We start from the raw sequence: 23,145 nt of genomic DNA on the forward strand, positions 1-23,145 counted from the left end.
CAGCAGGCAGGGTCCGATGGCCGCGCAACAAAAAGATAGCGGCCTTCCCGCCCGTATTTTTGTTGTGCCGCGCGTTCCCCACGCCTGCCTGGCTGGCATGCAAGGCTGTATCCCTTTTTGCCCAGCTAACAAGTAACGCGAGCAGCTTTATTCACAATCATCATATCTCCCTCCCTCTTTCTCCTCCTCCTCACTCCATTCTTCATCCCCCCTCTCTCCATCAAGGTACATCGGAAGAGGTGCTGCTGGTACATCGATCTGGTGGGAGATATCAATATATTAAGGTAACTTGATTCGTTTGTTATTTCATACATAAGGGTGATTTGTTCTGCCCACAAAATTATTTGCTATGCTCCAATAATATCAAGGATGATTTGTTATTCTATTAGCAATTCCAAAAGCTTCCTTATATTACCCCTAAATCTTATTTAGAGAAAAAACACAACAGATTCCCTATTCTCCTCGAAAAAATACAACAATGCTAAAAACTCCCCATTACCCTGCATATTTCTGCATCAACGCTCCACCCCAATAGACCCCTAGGTTCTCCTTTCCCACACGCAAATTCCTTCCCGCTGATTTTTTCCCGCGCGCGCCATTTTCTACAAGGAGGCAAGCCTTGCGGCGGCAGCAGTTGCCCTCATGCCTTTCTTTTTTTTTCCGTCCGCTTGCTGCCTTGCCCTCATGCTGATATTAAGGATGATTTGTTATTCTTTGAGCAACTCTGAAAACTTCCTTATATTACCCCTAAATCTTATTTAGAGAAAAAAACACAAGTACAGATTCCCTGTTCTCCTCGAAAAAAATACAGCAATGCTAAAAACTCCCCAATACCATGCATATTTATGCGTCAACGCTGCACCCCAGTAGGCCCCAGGTTCTCGTTTCCCACGCGCAAATTCCTTCCCGCCGATTTTTTCCCGCGCGCGCCAGTTTCTGCAAGGAGGCAAGCCTTGCTGCGGCGGCAGTTGTCCTCATGCTTTTCTTTTTTTTTTGTCCGTCCGCTTGCTGCCTTGCCCTCGTGCTGAACCGTGCCACCCCTGGTGCCTGCCGCCACACCCTCGCCGCTCCAGCCCATCCCATACAAACATCGCCCCTCCCTCGATCCATTGCCGCCACGCTATCGCAGTCTTGCTCATTCGTTCCCATCGTCACCTTCGCTTGAAGCCGCCATCCCCGCTGTCCTCGTTCCACTGTCTTCCATCCAAAATTAAGCAGCTGAGAACTTAAATCAGAGCTTTATGCCAGCAAATCGAGCCTCTGAGTTTCTAGATCGAGCGTTTTTTCTCAAATCGAGCCGTCCAGTAGTCAAATTGAAGCTGCAGGCCTCCCAATCGAGTTGTGCTCCTGCCCAAATTGTGCTTGTTGATGGCAGAATGAGTCCTTCTCAGCCCAATCGAACTCATCCGTGCTTCAGCTGTATTTGTTCCTGCATGCTTCACCATTGTCCACGGAGCCTTAGGCGTAGCAACAAAACCCGTGTGGGCATTGTCTATGGCGATTCGGCAGCTCATAGGTGCTACACTAGGAGGATTCAGTTGCACATCATGAAAGAAATCAGAACCTGCTGAATTTCTGGAAGATGAGGAAATCAGGAACTTAACAGCCGCCGAGGAGGAGCGGCGCGTCTCGCTGACTTGAGGAGCTCCGCCACCCCAGCCTGAGCAGCATGCGGCAGATGCGTGTATAGGAGTCAAGCACTGGATCAGGACCATCGGCCCTCCATGACAGCGCGTGCCGGAGCAGGGACACCCAAGGGCCGGAGGGCGCGTGCCGGAGCAGGGGCACCCAAGGGCCGGAGGGCACGTGCTCTCGCCGGAAAAGGCCGGCCGGTGGGATAAGAGAGATAGAGAAGAAGGGAAGAGGGAAAAAATACATACCCTGACACGTAGGGTAAGATATTGGGATGAAATTATTATGGAACTGCAAAAGTATCTCTCCCAATAATCCATGAAAATGGTATTGGGACATCCCAATAACACTTTATTAGGAAAGGTTTATTGGGAGACTGTTGGAGAATGAAGCGTATTCCCAGCGCACCTGCCTAAATCCACGCAGCATTCAACATCTCTCATGTTGCAGCACAGGTACAATTCAAAACTGTATTGTTATTTTTGCTAATCCACCACCGTCCAACTAACTCAAAGTCAGCTCCCAGTTGTTTATCAAAAATTTCTGAGATCACTTCCCATACAAAGTTGGCAAGGCAGCATTCAAAAAATAAGTGATTACATTATTCATCCTCTTTGCAAAATAAGCAAGATATATAATCAAGGTCTCTCCTCTTACTAAGGTTATCTCGAGTTAGAATTTTCTTATTATGGAGTAACCAGAGGAAGACATGCACTCTAGGGGGCACACTCAGACCCCACACAGCTGGTATGAGAATGGGAGTGACACCTCTAAAGTTTAAAACAGAGTTGTATTTCCAAATAATAGCATCCTCCTCATCAGTGACTGATGCTATGGCAATCTGCAACAGCTCCTCCCACAACAGCACGAGAAGGTCTGCTTTAGATCGGCACCATCCCAAATTTGGTCAATAGTTGCTCCTTTCTCATTCACAATAACATAGAGGTACCAATATTGGACAGCAAGACTAGAATTCCAAACCAATAGTCCTCCTAGAATCTAACCCTGCTGCCATCCTGATTTTCCACTGATAACCTATAGAGGCTACCTGTGCTTCCCACATGACTCCTTTCCGAAAACGATAGACATTTTGCATAGCGAAGCAAAATATGTTGGGTTGTTCAGTTCTATATTTTTCTGAACAATTAGAGTCCAAAGGACATTTTTTTTGGAGGTGGTATCTGTGGATCGACAAAGCTAAAATACACGTGTTCAGAGTTCTCAAGTCTGGAATTCCTAGACCCCAAAAGTCTTTTTCTAGGCCGTCATCTGCAATTTGCAAGGTGATATCTATGCCTCTCCTCTGAGTTGTCCCAGAAGAAGTGGGCCATTCACTAGTTAATCAAGTCAATAGCTCATTTAGATAAATTGGAATGCTAGCTAGCTAGCTAGGATTTCAGCTGGACAAGCCTTCCCCCATAAGATAGAAACCTGCCTCTCCAACCAGCCACTCTCTTAATAATGATCTTGTCAATGATAGGTTGGATGCCCTCCCTTCTCAACTTACTATGGTGCAGAGGCACACCTAGGAATTTGAAAGGAAACTCACCTTTCTTACAGCAGAAAATCTTAGCCATATTACTCTTCTCTTCCTCCTCTAGGCCTACAGAGTAAGCAGATCACTCTTATCATAATTGATTTTTAGACCTGACAATTGCTCCAAGCAAACCAGCAGGCACTTAAGATTTCTGTCCTTATCCAAGTTATTATTTTCTAAGAAAAGCAAGGTGTCATCAGTATATTGGAGGCTAATAATCCCCCACTTACTACATCAGTGAGGAGTCCTGTAATCAAGCCCTCCCTCACATCTTTTTTTAGCATTTTTGTAAACACATCAGCAATCAAATTAAAATGTAAGAGGCAAAGGTTCTCGTTGGTGCCAGCCTTTCCCAGGTTTGAAGTATGTAGCCCCAATTTTCATCATTTATTCTAACACAAATAGAGCCAACTCACCACTTTCGTAATCCACATTCTCCATTTTATACCAAAACCTCCCGATATTAGTATTTCATCTAGGAAATCCCAACTAACACTATCGTATGCCTTCTCATAATCTAGCTTGAGGATAACCCTCGTCTTTTCTTTCCCAAACACCGCATATATGAATAGTTTCATGGGCAGCCACCATACTTTCCAGAATGTACCTACCTTTGATAAAGGCAGTCTAGTTAGAGGACATGAGCCTGTCAGCAATCTTAATAAGCCTATTGTTCATTGCTTTAGTAAAAATCTTGAAGCTACAGATGATTAAACTATTAGGTCTAAACTTCAGTCTATCAAGATAAAACTCTCCTTAGGGATCAAGGTCCCCAGTTTCAAACAGCCTCACCAAATTAAAGTCATTAGGCCATCTTTAACGATCTCCCAGAAACATTTGGTAGAATAAAAAGGAGAAATCATCTTGGCCAGGAGCCCCCAGAGCATATGACCCGAAGATGACATCTTTAATTTCTTTTTCAAAAAAAATGGAATTTCCAACATCACATTCTCCTCATCTGTAACTTTGTCTTCCTCTGACCAAAAATTATCATCTAGTCTGACTTAAATATTTTCTTCATACCCAAAGAGAGTTTTGTAGTAATCACCAGCTAGGGCCCGCATACCTTTGGTTTCTGTGACTGAACCTTCAGGGCCTTATAACACAGAAATTCTCTTCTTCCTGTTCCTTTGATTGGCCAAAGCCTGGAAGCAGGCAGTGTTTCTGTCTCCTTCCTTAATATTTCTCTCTCTCAATTTTTGTCTAGCTTTGGTCTCCTCAATCCTCCATATCCCTTCCAGCTCATCTGAAATGTCCTGCATTCTATTTCTATGTTCCTCACAAAGATGACCGGATTCTTGACAAACATCAAGGATCTCAATCCATGAAAAGATTTTGTTTCTCTTTTCTAATTTCAGCACTGATGTTAAGGGCCCAGTCTTTGGCTTTCTTCCTCAGCATCCTAATTTTGTATTGCATGTCAACAGGGTTTTCAAAGTTGCAAGAGGTGCTCCATACTGACTTAACCAGCTCATGGAAGTGAGCCCTGCCTAGCCACCACTTCTTGAATCTAAAAATACTAGGTTTTGTAGCTCTTTCTAATCCCTGACTAAAGATCAGCGGGACATTGTCACTCCCAGCCCTTGACACAGCTTGAACACTGGCCAGGGGGGTATTTTTTGATCAAAATCAGTAGAACCAAAAGGACTTTGTTCAATGATTCTCGGTCTCCTTCTGCATCCATGCCCAGGAAGAGAGGAAGGAGCTAGTTGAGCAAATGATCTCAGTAGGAGATCTGGATATCTTTCGCTCAAACCATGCATTGTTCCGGCCTCTCCAAAGCACCGAGCTAGCTTACGGCCGCCAAACCAGCCATGTGAAATTGTTTTTCATTGGTCAGATATCTGTGAGACTGTGAACCCACACCCAGAACTGCACAATCGATCTGGTTCTACAGTCGGCGCCCACCACACAAGCAATCAAGCTCCAGACATATTTTGCCATTGAACAAGTAAAAAAGAGATGCCGAATTGACTCGTTATCTTCACAGAAAGAGCATTTAGTATCTCCAGACAAATTTATCCTTACCAGATTGGCTTTGGTTAGTACAGCATTTTGGTAAATAATATAAGCCACATGAAAATTTTGATTTTCAGAGGTACTTTAGCCTTCCAATTATACAAGATTTATCACACAAAATAAAAGATAATAAGTTAGCCTTGAATAGTACTACCGTAACATAGTTCTTCTGATATTAAGAATTGTCATCTAACTGAGATGCTACATATCACCTAGAACGACCCATCTGCAGGTGGCAGATTATCAAATGGGATTGATACTAATCCACAGATAAGTTGGCTGCGACTTCTTTTGCCCTGATTTAGTCACTAACATAAAATGCATTGTCACTCTGTTCTATGGTGCCTGATAAAACTTAACCCAAGCTAGTTTTCTCCTCCTAGAAATAGTTACTTGTAAATAAATGCACATAACAGTAGTATTTGCACAGGCTTTACACAATTGTCATATAGTAGGCCGGCCGTCTTAAACTTTATTTGAGTTATTAGTCTAGCACACGCTTCCTTGCTTACATATATAGATCATGGAGAAGAATCTTTAATTTATTTGAATTTCTACTAGTTAAACGATAAAAGGATACTTCCCCAGCCGAAAGCTGCAGGCAAGCACTTGAACTCTTGAATCGCAATCGTGTGTATAATCATGGAGAATTGGTGCGCATAATCTCCACGTTGCGTCATATTAGTATATATCACTTTTTTTTTGCGAGTAGTATATATGAATATATCTCACTTCATAACTTGGCATTTGCAGTCTCAGTCCCGAAGTGCGAGGTACCTGCCATGGACAGCAACTCCCAGCCACCTGCAGCACCGGCTGCCACAATGATCACGCTGGCCAACCCGTCACCGAGGCCGGCCGTGCAAGGTTCTTCCCACCAACAGACGGCGGCTGTGACTGCCGTGCCATGGTCGCTCACTGCTGTCGGGTTTGTGGCACTGAGGCCACCGGTGCACCAGCACCGCCAACCGAAGCTTCCGTTTTTCAGGCCGCCCGCTCCTGCAACGGTCACGCCTGAACGGCAGTTCCTGCAGGGCTCCTCCAGACAACAGGTAGCCGCTGCGGCTGCTCCGGTTGCTGCCACTGCTCCACGTGGCCCCACCGTGCTTGGCGTTGGCAGGCTGCCGGCTCCACCGACGGCTATGATGGCGAACCCATCGCCAAGGTTCATGCAGGTCAACAACAGATTGACGCTCAGGGATCTTCAACTCCTGCCAAAACTGCCTGTCTACAGGGGGCCAACGCCTAGGCCTGAACTTGCCAGGTCCGTTTCATCGGGCAATGCGCTGCTGCAGTCGTCAGTGGATACAGGCCCGTGCGCCTTAAACATGCAGGCAGACCTACCATCTCCGGACGAATTGTCAGAGAGGGACAGTGGCAGCGAGGACGAGCTGGAGATGCTGGACTAGTTCCTGCTCGATCACCCTTGGAAGTTGGATCAGACAATGAGAAGTTGTGAGATGTGAAGCGTGTATGCTCGTACCAGTTGTCCTATCAATGTTTGTGTTCACTGCTGAACTGGTTTGGTTGACCTATATATATGGTTATCTATCCATTGTCGTAGCAGATTTGGGATGATGAGGTTCATGTGGAGATTAACTAAATGTTTGTTTGTTTTCCTTATCTTTCGGTTCAAATTTTTTTTCCTGAGATGTGAAGGTTTGCATGGGGTGGTGTGCTGGAAGGTACGCAGGTTTAGAACGTCACCTGACAAAAAAATTATTGATTATGATCGCTAGAATGAATCTGCAACGTCAGACATTTCTTCTAATGCTAAATATTTTTTAACCACTAGTAGAGAATTGGCTTTCGATGCGCCCTCTTTTGTCCCTGTTTAAAGTTGGTCCGGGACAAAAAGGTTCACCAACTGGGACTAAAACTCGGTCACTAGTGGGGGGCTCACCAACCAGGACCTTTTATCCCAGTTGCAAAGGCTAGTGGGAAAAAAAGACCCTGAGAGGCCTTTTATCCCGGTTGGAAGTTTCCAACCGGGATAAAAGACCCCCCTTTTATCCCGGTTGGCACCAACCGGGATAAAAGACCCCCCTTTTATTCCGGTTGGTGTTACCAACCGGGATAAAAGGCTTTTATCCCAGTTTGTAATACCAACCGAGATAAAAGGGGATCATTTATCCCGGTTGGTGTTTCAAACCGGGATAAAAGGATCCCCAACGAGGTGACTGAAACAGGACTAAATCCCTCGAACTCTTTTATCCCGGTTTGTAATACCAACCGGGATAAAAGGGGGTCTTTTATCCCGGTTGGTGTTTCCAACCGGGATAACAGGGTCCCCCACGAGTTAATACAAAAGGATAGCATCCCCTATATAGTTAGATGTGGTGTGTAGGTGGGATGGCAAGAAAGCTACGCGCAAGGCTGGAGGTTGTGGTTCGAATCCCACGCAGCGCGCACGCGCATATTTCGCGTGAAAAATCGCGTGTGGGGGGGCCTCCTGGGAGCCTAGGATTTCTTTTTTTTTTCAGCACCTGTCGTGGTGACCCGTTTTATCCCGGTTGGTGGGTCTTTAGTCCCGGTTGAGTGACCCGGGATAAAAGACCCCTCTTTTTGTCCCGGTTAGTTTATTCCGGATGGATTTTCGGGAGATTTGCACCCTACCAACCGGGATTAAAGGTCAATTCTCTACTAGTGAACGTTTGTCTTAAAATTAGCTTCCAAAAGAAAAGGCATCAAAATTTGGTTCCGTACGCAGTAGTTATACCTTACTACTACTAGCTAGACACCTTGTAGACTACCGTTTGCCAATACAAACTAGGGTGTCAAAGTTTTTCATCCTTTTCTTGCACTTATCGGAAGTGAGGGGCAACACGCCATTTCAGAGCAACTAGGATTCAAGAACAACTCTGCGGGTAATCGGCAAAAACCACATCACCATGGCAGGGAATCTTCACATTGTCAGAATTGAAGCATCTTCATCATCGCAATCGACCATCGTTCTACTTGTACCATCTCCCTTTCCACGATTGGAAACCATCCAATTCTTTGTACTCATTATGGTAGAGAATGGAGCAGTCCAAACTTTCATGTATGCATGTATCTTCTGCTCATCCAATAAAAATGGATAGATAAGAAGATGCACTTTACATTATGCATAAGGACATTCGGACATGCCTATATCGCTTATCCAATGACAGTGGATAGATAAGAAGATGCACTTTACATTATGCATAAGGACCTTTATATACTAATAATTGGCATTAGACAATAGCAAAAAAAAGTTTAGGAGACAAAAAGGAGCACAAATTCACACATTGTTAATGCCTGAATTCACGAAGGTGATACTCGATCGCATCTCACATAAATATGTTGTGGTCAAAGCTATCCTTCTAGACATGACCATAACCAAGGTCTAGATGGATAGCTCAGGAACACTAGCTCATCATTGGCAAATATAACTTCAAGAGCCAAAAAAAAAAGATGCAAATTCATCAAACCACAACGGAAGAATCGTAATGGAAGAAGAGAAGTAAGATGTGCCTCAGTTTCATCCAGGTATGACAATATATGTTCTATAGTGGTGCAGGACGATGCAATCAAAATTGGATACAGTGTGGCACTTTACATCTGGACCTTCAATCCCATATCATTTTTGAAATCACATCCTTGTATTATTGCCTCTCTATTGTTATCTTCATTGTAGTAACCATCTTGTAAGATCCCAGGCATGTGCAATGGATAACCATGGCCCGCTTTGAAATGTGCATCCACAGCTAGCTTGCTGGTTGATGTCATACTAATATCCACTTGTATCTTACCATTAAGTGCAGTCAGAAATCAAACATGTTGTTGGAAATTTCTCTATCTCTTGGACTTTGCAAGCTGATGATGGAAATGTACACTAGAAATGGGCTTCACAACCGGCACATTGTAGCTGGCGGTTCAGCACGATCCATTTGTGATGGATGCATACTCCTGGTTGAATGGTGTCACAACCCTGAATTGGTAAGAAAAAAGGGGAGTGAGGGTCTAGAAGAGTAAATCTAGAATGGGATCTCCCAGAGAACCGTATTATTGTATATCTATAACATATTTGTGGTTCGCATCGGAGCTCTCATAAGGATTATAATAATCTGTGATTATCCCTTCAAGAAGAAGAAGATGCAGACTGCTTAGGAAGGTACCCGGAGCTTTGTCTCACGAAGAGGAAAAAAACAAAATGCAAACACTACCAACAATGAAGGCAAACAGTACAAAACAGAATTGGGCTTCACAAGCGGTGCATCTCGGTGCATTGCCACCCATTCTACATTTCATCTACGAATTTTTAGTATAGATTCTCATGAAAGACTAAATTTCACTATAGATTCTAGTGCCACTATATATTTCCTCACCACCAGAGTAGACAGCGGCTCTGCTTCTGGTAGTGTCCCAGAAACTGTTGGTGATAGTGATGATGATAACATTAATTCTAGAGTTTTTGCAGTCTGCACTCAACGGCTAAGTTTACTAGGAAAGATACCCAAGTGCAAGCTACTGCAAACATAGGATTGATCATCTGGTAGGAAACCATTCACTACCGGAAACAGGACATTGCCGAGTGCCCCCGGCACTGGCCGAAGATCCAAAAACACTCGGCAAAGAGTTTGCCGAGTGTAACACTCGGCGAACTTTCCCTCGGCAAACGGTGAATTTCCAAAAACACTCGGCAAAACAAAACACTCGGCAAAAAGGAGTTGACGGACTGTCTGGTAACGACGCCTTTGCCGAGTGCCAGACGGAAGACACTCGGCGAAGAGTCTAAATTTTGCGGAGTGTCATACTCATGACACTTGGCAAAGATTCAACTTTTGCCGAGTGTCGTACTCATGACACTCGGCGAACTTGTGGTGTTTGCCAAGTGTCGGTTTCGTGGCACTCGGCAAAGAAGACGCTTCCGCCAGCTTTTTATGGCGCCTTTGCTGAGCGTTGTGTTGAAACACTCGGAAAAGTAGTCACAGAATAACAGAAACTGACCTCTTTACGTGTCCTTCCACCACCTATAAAACAGATTCGTTACGTATAAAGGACCCCTCTCAAAAAAACAACCACAGAAGCATCACAGGCATATAAATTGCATCACAGGCATATAGATTGCATCACAAGCACACAAATAACATTCAGAAGTACATATAGGTTCTAGTCTAAACAAGTAATTCACAAGTTTGCTTAACACAATAGCCATTCAAACAAGTCACTGAGGAGGATGTGTAGGTGGCCACTACCCCCAAGATGATTCTGCATTGGATGCCGCCGATTGATTCTGCACAAAGTTAAAGAGATTGCATTAGTCACTTTTCTAGTGTAAGTTTCTAGTGCTTGTAGTTTCTAGTTTAATTCTAGATTGATTGTAAGGTTGAGAGTGACTCACAGGAGTAGCTGCAGGAGGTGGAGGTGGCGGGAATAGGTTCGGTGGCATAGTTGGTGGAGTTTGACCTAAACTCTGAAAAACACTCTGCATGTAATGGAACATCGACTCCGTCCTCTGCCTTTCTATCTGCTGATCCGCCTCGATCCTCACCTCTAGGTCCTCCCGTCGTTTCTGTTCTACTTCCACTTGGGCCTACAATATTTCATCCCAATGTCTTATTACAAAGCAAAAGGTACGTAAAAATCAACGAAAGATGAAACAAACAGAAATAACCTGCAGAGCCTGCATCTGTAACTGTGTAGTGGTCGGCCATGCCCGTACCGCAGGGCTAGAGTCCGTGCTCCTTGCTCGGATCTGGGAGAGACTGGGAGTACTAGCAGTGTCGATCACGCTATCTCCAATCCAATACCGGCCATGCTTCTTGCCTCCTCCCACCCTCATCACAATTTCTGCATCAATATCCTGAGAGCTCGGATCGAACTCTGGCCCATGAACCTCCCTTACCATTGATGTGCACTCGGTGACGCGGCTGTGGATGCTTGGATGGCTGTACGCCTCGGGCGGGTCCTCCGGGTTGAAGTCGATGTCGGCCGTCGCCTTGCCCTTTTTGGACATAACCCATGCCTTGAACCGGGAGCACTCCTGGCCATCATGAGATGAAGTATGCGGCAAAAATGCAAAACGATTAGAAAGTATGCAGTATTGAGTGTGAGAATAAAGAAATGAATTCGCATACCCATTTTTCCTTGTATTCATCAAGGCTCAGGCTGCCTTGATGGTGTGATGCATATGTCATCTGCAGACGCCGCTCCCGGCAAGCAAGGTGGTTCTCCAACCACCCGAGTTGCAACCACACCTCCACCATTTGTTCCCAGCACCGGGTATAGGCTCGGCACCACCACGGAGGCACCTACATCATCAAGTGTGTGACATATAACAAAATAAATTAAGCATAATTAATCTCAAAAATAGTAAATATTAACTTTCTGTACGTACCGCCATGAATTCTTCCTTGGTCAGGTTCATTGTCCTTGCCTCTTCTTTTCTAACCTTCATCCTTTTGAATTCAGCATAGAAGTTGATGATGGCCTGAACTCGCGCCGCGTAGTGCATGTCCTTGATGAGCTTCTTGGCGGCTTGTTAAGTGACGGAGGCCGCCCTAGCCTCGAATCCCTCCTGGCATCTATAGAAGTCCTGCGTATAGACACGTTGCATACAATTATTATTTCAAGAATGTCCAGTGAAGTTGATATATTAACCAATGTAGTGCTGTGAATACTTACGCACAGCTCGGCCTTTACCCGCTCCGCCTTGTTCGCGAATGTCCTGTGGTCACGATCACCGACGTCGGTGGCGGCGACGTAGTGGTCCCACGTGTAGGCCGGCTCCTCCTGTTCGGCGAAGACCACTAGACCAGGGAAGTGTAGCCTACACAAAAGACCAAGGATGACGTTGACCTTGCGGTTGTGGCCACCCCCACTGAGCTTAATCCAACTCCTGCACAAGTGATTAATATAAATTATTAGTTTCTATTGTAATTTTCGACATATCAAAAGTACTGAGAATATGTAAAGGAACTTACTTTGCCCCAGTGGGTTGAATCAGTGGGCGTCTATGAAGAGGGATCGGTCGCCTCGGGAGGGATGAGGGACCTCGCAACCAGATCTTGGACTGCGAATCCCCTGCCTCCTCCCCTTCCTCCCTCTCATGCTCCTACTCCTGCTCCTGCTCCTGCTCCTCCTACACCTCTGCCTCGTCACTAGAGGCGTGCGTGGAAGGTATCTCCTCCTCCTCAGACGACTGGGGCGAAGGTACAGGCGACGGGGACCTCACCCCTTTACCCTTTCCTCGACCCCTGCCTCTACCCAGAACCTGTGCCTCCTCTGTTTCCTCGACCAAACCCCTGCCTCCACCCCTACCTCGACGCCTCCCTCGACCCCTTGATGCGTCTAACCTTGTACCTGACCCTGAAGCTGCAGCTTTTAATTTTTCGTAAAGCGCTGCGATCTTTCTCGAATCGCCCACCATTGTTCAATTACCTGCAATTACAAAGAGTAAACCAATCAGTACAGATAAACAAAACATACTTAGGAAGATATGCAAAATAAACTAAACATACTTAAAAAAATAACATGGTATGTCAAATAATAAATAAATTAGTACGGTCCATACATGTATTAGAAATAATCGTCATGATCGGGATTAGTTGGATCATAAGTCTCATCATCACTGTCACGCGTGTCAATAAAATCCTCCCGTGCTCCGAAGGAGGAATGTCGTCATCAATGTCCTGTCCTAACTGTAATCGCTGAAGTAATTCTAACTCCTTCATATTATGAACCTCATCTCCAGCGTCATCGTCAGCAACCCTTTCATTGTCTACTTCCATTCCGAAAGCTTCGGTTAAGTCAATCTCAAAAATCCTTCGATCCCATCTTCTTGAAAAAAATCTCCGTCATATGTGTTGGGGTCAATGTTGTAATCTTCATTGTTTGGTACAGGTAGTTTACCGTGTGGCGATACCTTGTACACAACATCCCAACCCTTAAGACGGTCGTCGGTTTGGCACGGGTATGACAAATAATAAACTTGCGTGGCCTGTTGAGCCACAATATAGACATCGTCTCCTTGTAAGATGAATGATTGCCGAATTTTGACTAACCCAAGATTAGGGGCCCATCTCACAACTGATGGATCAAACTAATGGTATTTGAATATGACTGGATTAAGAACTTTGCAACCATAAAGAGTTAGTTCCTATATTTCTTCAATTCTTCCGTAGTACTCAACACCATCAAAGCCTGGCATAAAAACTCCGGTATTTGTGGTTCTTTGATTGGGCCGACTCCGCTCATGGCTTGTTGTGTGAAAACGATATCCATTTACGTCATAACCGGTAAATGATCTGACCCTATAGGCACAGCCATCGGCAACCTGTCTCAACTCGACATTCATAGACACATCGGTTTGGTCCTGCAAGTTGAAGTAGGGTGGTTCGTTATATTAATGGCATGTACGAGCAACTTGTAATATCAAACTAAGTACGAGCTAAATTGTACTCTACCTTATGTTTGAACTAAGAAATGAAATCAGGCATTCCATTTTCCGCACCCTCTCTGAGAAGAGTCTCCGCTTCGTGTGGTGTAGGTTCCCTTGAATTATGCCAGAAGTGACGATGGAATTCCCTGTACCAATGAGAAACATGCGAGTTGGGCGCAGAATAGTGACTAATTGAACCCAAACAAGTTTGTTGAGAACTTACAGTATGTACGGCTCCACCTCGGATAGGTTGATCAATACATACAGCATGATAGTGCGCCACTCTTCATGTTTCAAGTTCTTGTGTGTCGCACCACTTGCACTTCCGAGTTGTCCTCGGAAAAGGCTAAGGCTCGATTCAGATTTGCTGTCATTGTAATGAGGGGGTGGATTATGCACGCTAGGAAGGTTGTCAGCATAGTATTTTGTTGTGAAGTTTGACACCTCCTCCAGAATGTATGCCTCTGCAATGGATGCTTCAATTTTGCATTTATTTTTACATTTAGTTCAAAGAACCTTTTGATATCTCTCAATTGAATAGCACCAACAGCCCTGCACAGGCCCCCCCATTCGTGCTTCATACGGGAGGTGCAGAATCATATGCTGCATCGGATTGAAGAAGCCAGGAGGAAAGATCTTCTCCAACTTACAGAGCAACACAGGTGCCATTCTTTCCATTTCTGCAACCACAGTCTGAGATAACTCCTTAGCACAAAGCTGGCAGAAGAAATTTCTCAACTCCGCTAGCACCTACCAGACATGCTTAGGGAAATAGCCTCGAACCATCACCAGAAGTAGGCGCTCAAGCCATATGTGGTAATCATGACTTTTGAGCCCGTTGATTCGCATAGCAGCTAAGTTCACTCCCCTCTTCAGATTCGCTGCATACCCATCAGGGAACATTAACGTTTGGAACCATTCTAATACCTCCCTCCTTTGGGCCCTTGTCAGGATGAAATCGGCCTTAGACTTTCTCCACGACTTGCCGGCTCTAGGAGGCGCCATGTCTAGCTTTGGTTTGTTGCATAACCTTGCTTGATCTACTCTAGCCTTAACGTTATCCTTTGTCTTGTCAGGAATGTCCATGATTGTACCAAAAATTGCCTCAGCGATATTCTTTTCAGTGTGCATAACATCAATGTTATGTGGGAGAAGAAGGTCATCAAAATAGGGGAGGTTCCACAAGCACGACTTTTGAGTCCAAGCATGTTGCTCGCCATATCCCACAAAACCACCTTCATGATTATTGACCTCAAGAGCGTCTAACTGAGCACGAACCGCGGCTAAGGTCATCATCTATGGTGCGGGGTCATTAACTACGACATCTTTTGTAAAGTTTTAATATCTCGTCTGAAAGGATGGTCAGGAGGAAGGAATTGTCGATGTTTGTCGAACGAAGAATACTTGCCACCCTTCGTCAACCAAATGAACTTCAAAGAAACCTTGCATACTTGGCATGGGAAGTTCCCGTGAACACACCAGCCACAGAAAATACCATATGCCAGCAAGTCATGCAGGGAGTACTGGTACCAAACATTCATCTTGAAGTTTGTCCTTGTAGCTTGGTCGTATGTCCATACCCCTTCCTCCCATGCACAGACCAAATCATCAATCAGAGGCTCCATGTACACACTCATATTATTCCCCGGGTGTTCTGGAATTATCAACGATAAAAATATGGTCTGTCGTTGAAAGAGGACACCAGGGGGGAGATTGAGGGGGATAACGAACATAGGCCAACAGGTGTACGGGGCAGCCACCATTCCATAAGGGTTGAACCCATCTGTTGCTAGCGCAACACGTACATTATGAGCCTCTAGAGCTTTCTCATGATAAATCGCATCAAACTTTGTCCAGGCTTCACCATCGGATGGGTGTACCAGCTTCTCAGTATTGTATCGACGTCTGTTTTTGTGCCATGTCATCTGTTTCGCAGATTCTTCACTCATGTAAAGCATTTGGATCCTCGGTATGAAGGGAAGGTACCGTAGGATCTTCACAGGGATTGTAAGCTGCTTCTTCTGACCGTCACCAGAGTCTACCTCCAGGAACCTAGACGATTCGCACTTTACACAGTACTTTGCTTCCGCATACTCTTTCCTAAATAAGATGCATCCCTTCGGGCAAGTATGTATCTGCTCGTATGGCATCTTAAGTGCACGAAGAAGTTTTTGTGCCTCATACATGGTCTTTGGCAAGATGTGACCCTCCGGGAGCAGGCTCCCAAAAACTATCAACATAATATCGAAGGCATCTTGACTCAAGCTAAACTGGGACTTCACGGCCATTAGACGTGCAATGGCATCCAGTTGAGAAACCTTGGTATGCCCGTGAAGGGGTTGCTGTGCCGCAGACAACATGTCGTAATATGCCTTTGCAGTAGCCTCTGGCTCCTCCTCCCTACGTGCTTCATGATAGTCATCTAGCATGTCTCCCACCCCGGCATCATCATCATATTCCTCGATGCGTTGTCTGACGACCTCGTCTCTCCCACGATCGACTTCACCATGGTAGATCCACCTGGTATAGTCTGATGTAAATCTGTGCCTAACAAGATGTTTACCCATGTCTAGCTTGGTTTACCGACGCATGTTTCCACATTTGCTACACGGACACCAAGTATCTCTTCCTCCTTTGATCCTTGCAAATGCTCGTTCCAAGAAAGCATCGGTCTTGTTAATCCATTCATCGGTCAATGAATTCTGACTAGAGTGGCCCGTGTACATCCACTGACGATCCTCCATCCTCTAGCATATCAGCGAGTAATATAAAAAATCACGTTGCATCTACACATTCCTATACTGTCAATGAGAATTTCGGTAGCACCTCCCCACTGTTCTCCAAATACACGTCCTGGAATGGAGATTGTGTATCCAGAGAACAATAGGGAGGAGCTGCCAAAACTCTATCTCGGGTTGGAGTAGACCATGGAAACTAAACCCACCTACACATCCTCGGGCTGTCCAAAAAACGTGGACAATTCAAAACAGATACGGTTATAAATATGCAAACATCTGCATATTTCCAACCGTATCTCTTTCGAACGGGAGATGCCTAACTAGGTTACGTGATATACGAACATCATACGGAAAGAGAGGTGTAGGATGCCTCACCTTGCTATCGTACAAAGTGACGTCTCGAGGACGGTAACGTAGCCTCTCCTGCAAAAAAAGAATATACAACTGTCAAGTTAAATTTTCGACAGCACGTCCCCTGCACGTGGAGGTTTCCATAACCTGCATCAAATAAAATGGCATGACGGCCGACAACCACATCTACAGCAACGGAATGCCACGATGGCCGACTTTCACATACAGTTCTTATACCTTAGATTGCCAAGTCAAACATCATTTTCTAATTTCTAAAACAAAAGCCCTGCCACCTCTCTATCTTATCCTTCCCTAATTACTAATTACATTTGTAATTTCTAATTTCTATTTCATCCTTCCACCTCTCTACCCTTTTCTAATTTCTAATTCCAATTTTGTAACTTGAAAAACAAAGATTGATTACCGGGAGGCTGAGGGACGCCGGCCTAGAGAGGCGAGGGGACGTTCAACATCGGGGGCGGGGGCGGCCGGGCCTGAGGGCGCTGGTGGTGGGGCCGCTAGGGCCGGGGCGGGGGCATCGGGGCTGGGGGCGACGGGCGGGTCGGGGGCGCTGGTGGCGGGGCTGCTGGGGTGGGGCGACAGGTGGAGGGGGCGTCGAGCCGGGGGCGTCGGGGTCGGGGGCGACAGGCGGGCTGGGGGCGCCGGTGGCGGGGCCGTCGGGGCGGGGTGCCGGGGCGGGGGCGACTGGTGGGGCGCGGGGCACCGGGTGGCGAGGGCGGCGGCGACAGCAGAAATGTGTTTGGGCGTCTGAGTGTTCGAGTTAGAAGGGCCCGGGACTTAAGTTAGGTTGTTTGTCGAGTGCCCGCGATCTGGCACTTGGCAAAGTCAGAAGGTTTGCCGAGTGCTAGTGAAGTTTTAATTTTTTTAAAAAAAATTCAATCAAAACACGCGCCTGCCAGGTGCTTTGCCAAGTGCCCGCGATCTGGCACTCGGCAAAGTCAAAAGGTTTGCCGAGTGCCAGATCGTGGGCACTCGGCAAAGTTAAGTTATAAATTTTTTAAAAAAATTTCAATCGGAACACGCGCCTGCCAGTGGGCCCGTGTACCTACTTTGCCGAGTGTGTAGCGAAAACCCTCGGCAAAACGTTACCTTTACCGAGTGTTTTCAGTAGACACTCGGCAAAGTATACTTATATTTCATGTACACTTTTTCAATAACGTGTTTTACTGACCTTTTTCTAATATACTTGGGAAAAACCGTGTCAAATTCACTCAACAATGGTTATATGATTTTTCTACAGATATTATTCCATTATTTCATGCAGTTATAGCTCAAATTGAATTTATATCTATTAAAAATCTATAATTGCATTTAATCTATAAAAATTATCAAACGGATCCAAAAAATTTTCAAAATTTGACATGAACCAATCTATGTTGTATGTTGCCTATACAAAAAGCTTTGAAGTTAAACCCCAATTCAAGTGTCACTTGGACTCAAAATCTTATTGGGTCCTTTCTAACTTCTACAAATCCTTTCGGGAGATAAGTCGGTTTGTAAGCATCATATGTCAGAAATTGAGCGAAACCTTCTCAATTTTTTACCACAGCCTCCACATATAATATCATGACATCTTGACAAATCTTGTGATTTTCAGACTTCGTTTGCTTTTTTTAGAATTTAACAACCATTCAACCACACGTTCGTGGTCGTGTTTTCTAAAAAAATTGTTCAAAATTTCTTTTCATTTCCTGGTTGAGACCTCAATCCGGATTCAATAATATGAATATAATTTTTTCATTGATTTTAATCCATTATTTCAATCACTTGCAGTTAAAATTTGACTTAAATAAATAAATTCCTATTAATGCTATCAATTCATTAAAAATAACAAACAGGCCAAATAATAGACCAACTTTTAAGATGGATTACCAAATGTCGTATGTGGGGAGTAGAAAATGTGTGGAGGGCAGAGGTGGAAAAAAAAAGTTTTGTCTTTACCGAGTGCCTCGGCGAACTTCTTAGTTCGCCGAATATCGCCGAGTGTCTAAACAGGGCACTCGGCAACCCACTTCTTTGCCGAGCGTCCGTGTCGGACACTCAGCAAAGTACTAATGGCCAGCCCACTCCCCTAACGGACGGCGCACGTGCGAGCCACGTGCTGGATATTTACTGAGTGTCAAATCGTTGCCGAGTGTCATGTGGATGTTTGTCAAGTGTTTTATTTGAGACACTCAGCAAAGCTGTGGTTTGCCGAGTGTATTATTTATTGCGAGTATCTGCCACTATACACTCGGCAAACGTTGTGTTTGCCGAGTGCCCGACAGAAAGCACTCGGCAAATATTTTACACTCAACAACGTTTCTATTTCCGGTAGTGATTGGAGGAGGAACGCGTCCCTGCTAGCACTAAAAATTCATATTGCATTTATCACATAGCATTTTTAATTGGTTATAGTAAGTTCAAAATTGATTTGGAGAAGCTTAATCCATCCAAAAATTGATTTTTATTTATTATCCCGTGTGAAAGTGTATTAGGAAAATACACGACCCTCATCACTCCCAGTTTATTGGACGAATAAAAGGTGATGATTAACTATCACTCCCGGTTGTTATTAAGAACCAGGAGTGATGGTTAACTATCCCTCCCAGTTTGTTTTATGTACTAATTGGGAGCGATTGTTTCATTATTCCCGGTCTCTAGTATGAGCTAGGAGTAAAGTTCCTTTTCTATTAAACAGAAGCAATGTCCTTTCTCTCACCACAGGCACAGATGACCCCTCTTCTGGAGGCTGCACTACCAGCATCCCACTGTCCACGCGCAAGCGGCTCCACCACCACAGGCATCATATCTCCTCCTTGAGTAACATCCTGGAGGTAACCCGTAACCCTTACGTAGCTTAGTTGAATGCCATATTGACAAAATAGGCTCAGATGAACAATTTAATCCATCATCAGTTAGAATAGAATTCCATGTGTGACACAGAGAATTGAGAATTTTCATGTCTTTCAATTCGGGGAGGTTTCCCAAGACTCTGCTTGGGAAACAGGTCGATTACTTGGGGCGTTCTGTCATTGTTGTAGGTCCTTTTCTTTCATTACATCAATGTGGCTTATCTCTATAGATAGCAATAAAGCTAGAGTGAAATACCACGATGGGTGGCTCCACCACCAGCAACCTCACCTCAATCATGAGTTGAAAAATAGTTTAGGTAGAAAAATGGTTAGCAAAATTTAGCCAAAAAATAGTTAGAAATATTTAGCTAGAAAAAGTAGTTTGGAAACATTTCCTAGGAATTTAGCTAAAAAATTAGGAAAATTTATCTAGAAAATTTTTAATTTTCTAACTGTTGATTTAAGTGGCTGTACATTGAAGCAAATGATGAAACGGGGGGAAAATTTTAGATTGTCTTTGACATGTTCTCTTTTTTTATTGAAACGTGTATTAATTACAAGGTATGCAGGTGCAAAATCAGTTATCAGTGGCCCATAGGCTGATTAGGTTTATCAAGAATGTCCTAGATATGCTTGTACTTGAGAACTCCAATCCAGCATGCGCACCTTTTCAATGTGATACTTCCTAATGGTTTTGCAATGGCCTATCTTTTCTTTCGACTCAACTTACTGTTTAACCAAAAGGGTGCATGTCGAGTCAAGCTAAATTTATGCTTAGGCCCATATATATCTCCTAAGACTGATGCAAATTTTCATTTAAATCTATTAGATTGATTTTCCTTATAGTTTTCTTAACCTGTGATTTCCATTCAAATACTTTCACAGGAAATTGCCTTTAAATAAATACACAATGAATTTTCCTTCTGATCCGTAGTAGCTAGGGTGGCACAATGCTGAGAACTCATGGAGGAAGCCGACCCTACATTGGCAGTGAAGGGTGTGTTCACCTTACTGAAAGCTGCAAGAGCCTGACCTTGTACCACTATCCTCGCACAAACCCAGGATATGTATAAAATGAGATGCATGATATGAAATATAGTTTGATTATATTTTTCTTAGGTAGTTCATCACGTCCCATGTGGTTACGAAAGGTAACTAGTGAGGTAAGTGGGTCTTTACACATGGTTAGAGATTAATAAGTACATGTCCACAAATGCAGAGTGTAGGTGTTTAAACCGGCAACCTACCAAGGATACCCTGAGGTAGTAGATTGATTGGCGGGTCTTCACCAAGATACGAACTCAAATGTGAACATGAGACATGACTTAAATAGGTTCAGGCCATCGGAATAGCGTAATACCCTACATCATATGTGATGTATTTTCTTCTATTGGTGTTAGATGTGTTTTAGAGGAGTCCCTGCCTCACCTTATGTATTTGAGGGTAGGATTACTGGCCAATTTTCATGAATCATAGCCAATTAAGATGGGAAGAGCCCTATCCTAATTACAGGCGAGTACTTTCCTATCATCTAACTAGTTCTGTCTCCTGATTGGGTAGCTTCGTTGTGCTGCATTGTAGCTTCCATCATGAGTACTTGAACCGGGCCATATCCCTTCCCAGAGTCACTGGTAGAAAACTGAGTATTAATCCCGGTTGGAAGGGTGCAAATCTCTCAAGAAACCATCCGGGATATAGCAATCGAGACAAAAGGGGGGTGTCTTTTATCCCAGGTCCCTCAACCGGGACTAAAGACACCCTTTAGTCCCTGTTGGTTGGCTGTCACACCAGGCGTGGTACATGCCCCCTTTTATCCCAGTTAGTAATACCAACCGGGATAAATAGTTTTGCAAAAAAAATTGAAAAAGAAATAAATTCCCGGGGGGTCCCAGGGAGGCCTCCGCACACGCGTACGTGATTTCACACGAATTATGCGCGTGCGCGGTTCGTGGGATTCGAACCCACAACCTCAAGCCTCGCGTGTAGCTTCCTTGCCATCCCACCTACAAACCACATATGACTATATAGGGGATCCAATCCTTTTATACTAATTCGTGGGGACCCTTTTATCCTGGTTTATAATACCAACCGGGATAAAAGACCCCCTTTTATCCCGGTTGGTGTTTCCAACCGGGATAAAAGGGTCTGAGGGCTTTAGTTCTTTTTCAGCCACCTGTGAGGGACCCTTTTATCCCTGTTGGAGTTTGCAACCGGGATAAAAGACCCCATTTTATCCCGGTTGGTGTCGTGAGCTTTAGTCCCAGGTGGTAACACCAACCGAGATTAAAAGGGTGACCTTTAGTCCTAGTTATTCTTACCACCCGGGACAAAAGGGTCCCCCACGGGTAGCTAATTTTTTCACCTAGGACTAAAGGGTCCCCCACGGGTGGCTGATTTTTGAATCGGGATAAAAGGTGACTTTTAGTTCCGGTTGCAAATACCAACTGGGAGTAAAGCTCCGTCCACCCACCCTTTTTGTACCGGGCCTACTTTAAACCGGGATTAAAGGGGACACATCGAAAGTCAGTTCTCTAGTGAGTATTCATGCCATCTTAGAAGACCCATGGATCTTAGAAGACCCATGCAAGATGAAAGTCATGCTGCCAATGTTGTTATCCACGCCCAGGGCATCGAAGCTGTATGTGGGGGAAAAAACTAGAGCAGCTTGATGCTCAAACTAGGCACATCCTAGACTAGCCATATTTAGAAGTGAGAGCACATGACGTGATCGAGATGGATGTGACAAAGATGTCTCAAAGGATTGCAAAGATACCTGCTCAAGATATGATATGTTACCTTACTTTCATTGCATTGTAAGTGTATTGTGCTGTCTCAATTATTACAGTCCTCCAACAATATATACCTTAACACATATGAGTAGGCTATTTTTCTTTTGTTTTTAATTGTTTTTATTTTTTATTTCAATCTCTATATCTAACACTGTTACTAGATTATGACTTTGTTGTTCATAAGTCCTTCAATATATTCTTAAACCTGAAGCAACAATATGTGAAACCTAAATCTATGTTTTAGGCAAAGTACTTCAATATTTTTATAGGAATGTTTTTTTTGTGTAGACGATATAAATTAATAAAAATCTCTTTTTCTTAGATCTACCATCATAGTAGATTTGAAATAACATTTCTTCTTGTAAAAGATACATATGAGTTTTCACCTAATCTGTTTACCCATAAGATGGTTTCCAAATAACATGAAACTTTCCGAGTAGATGCTAGAGACCCATTTTGCATGGAACTAGTACCATAGCACCTATTATATATTTGGAATAAATTTCTTCCAAAAAAATTATATTTCAATTGTTAGGTGAGTTGTTTACCCTCCATATGGTTTTTGAAAATCTTAGAATTTTTTAGTAGATGATATAAATAAATAGTAAATTACTTTGGTTGGTCTGGCATCATAGCTGTTGTACATTTTTCTAATAAAATATTTTTGCAAAGCTATATTTGATTTTTCATATAAGGTGTTTACTGGTAATATGATTTCAAAAAATCATGAATTTTTTTAGTATATGCTATAAATTAAAAGAGATGTATTTTGCATGGATTTGGCATCATAGCTATTCTAGACTTCAAATAAAAGTCTTCC

This window comes from Setaria italica, chromosome VIII (assembly GCF_000263155.2).
Source record: "Setaria italica strain Yugu1 chromosome VIII, Setaria_italica_v2.0, whole genome shotgun sequence".
NCBI classification, from domain to species: domain Eukaryota; kingdom Viridiplantae; phylum Streptophyta; class Magnoliopsida; order Poales; family Poaceae; genus Setaria; species Setaria italica.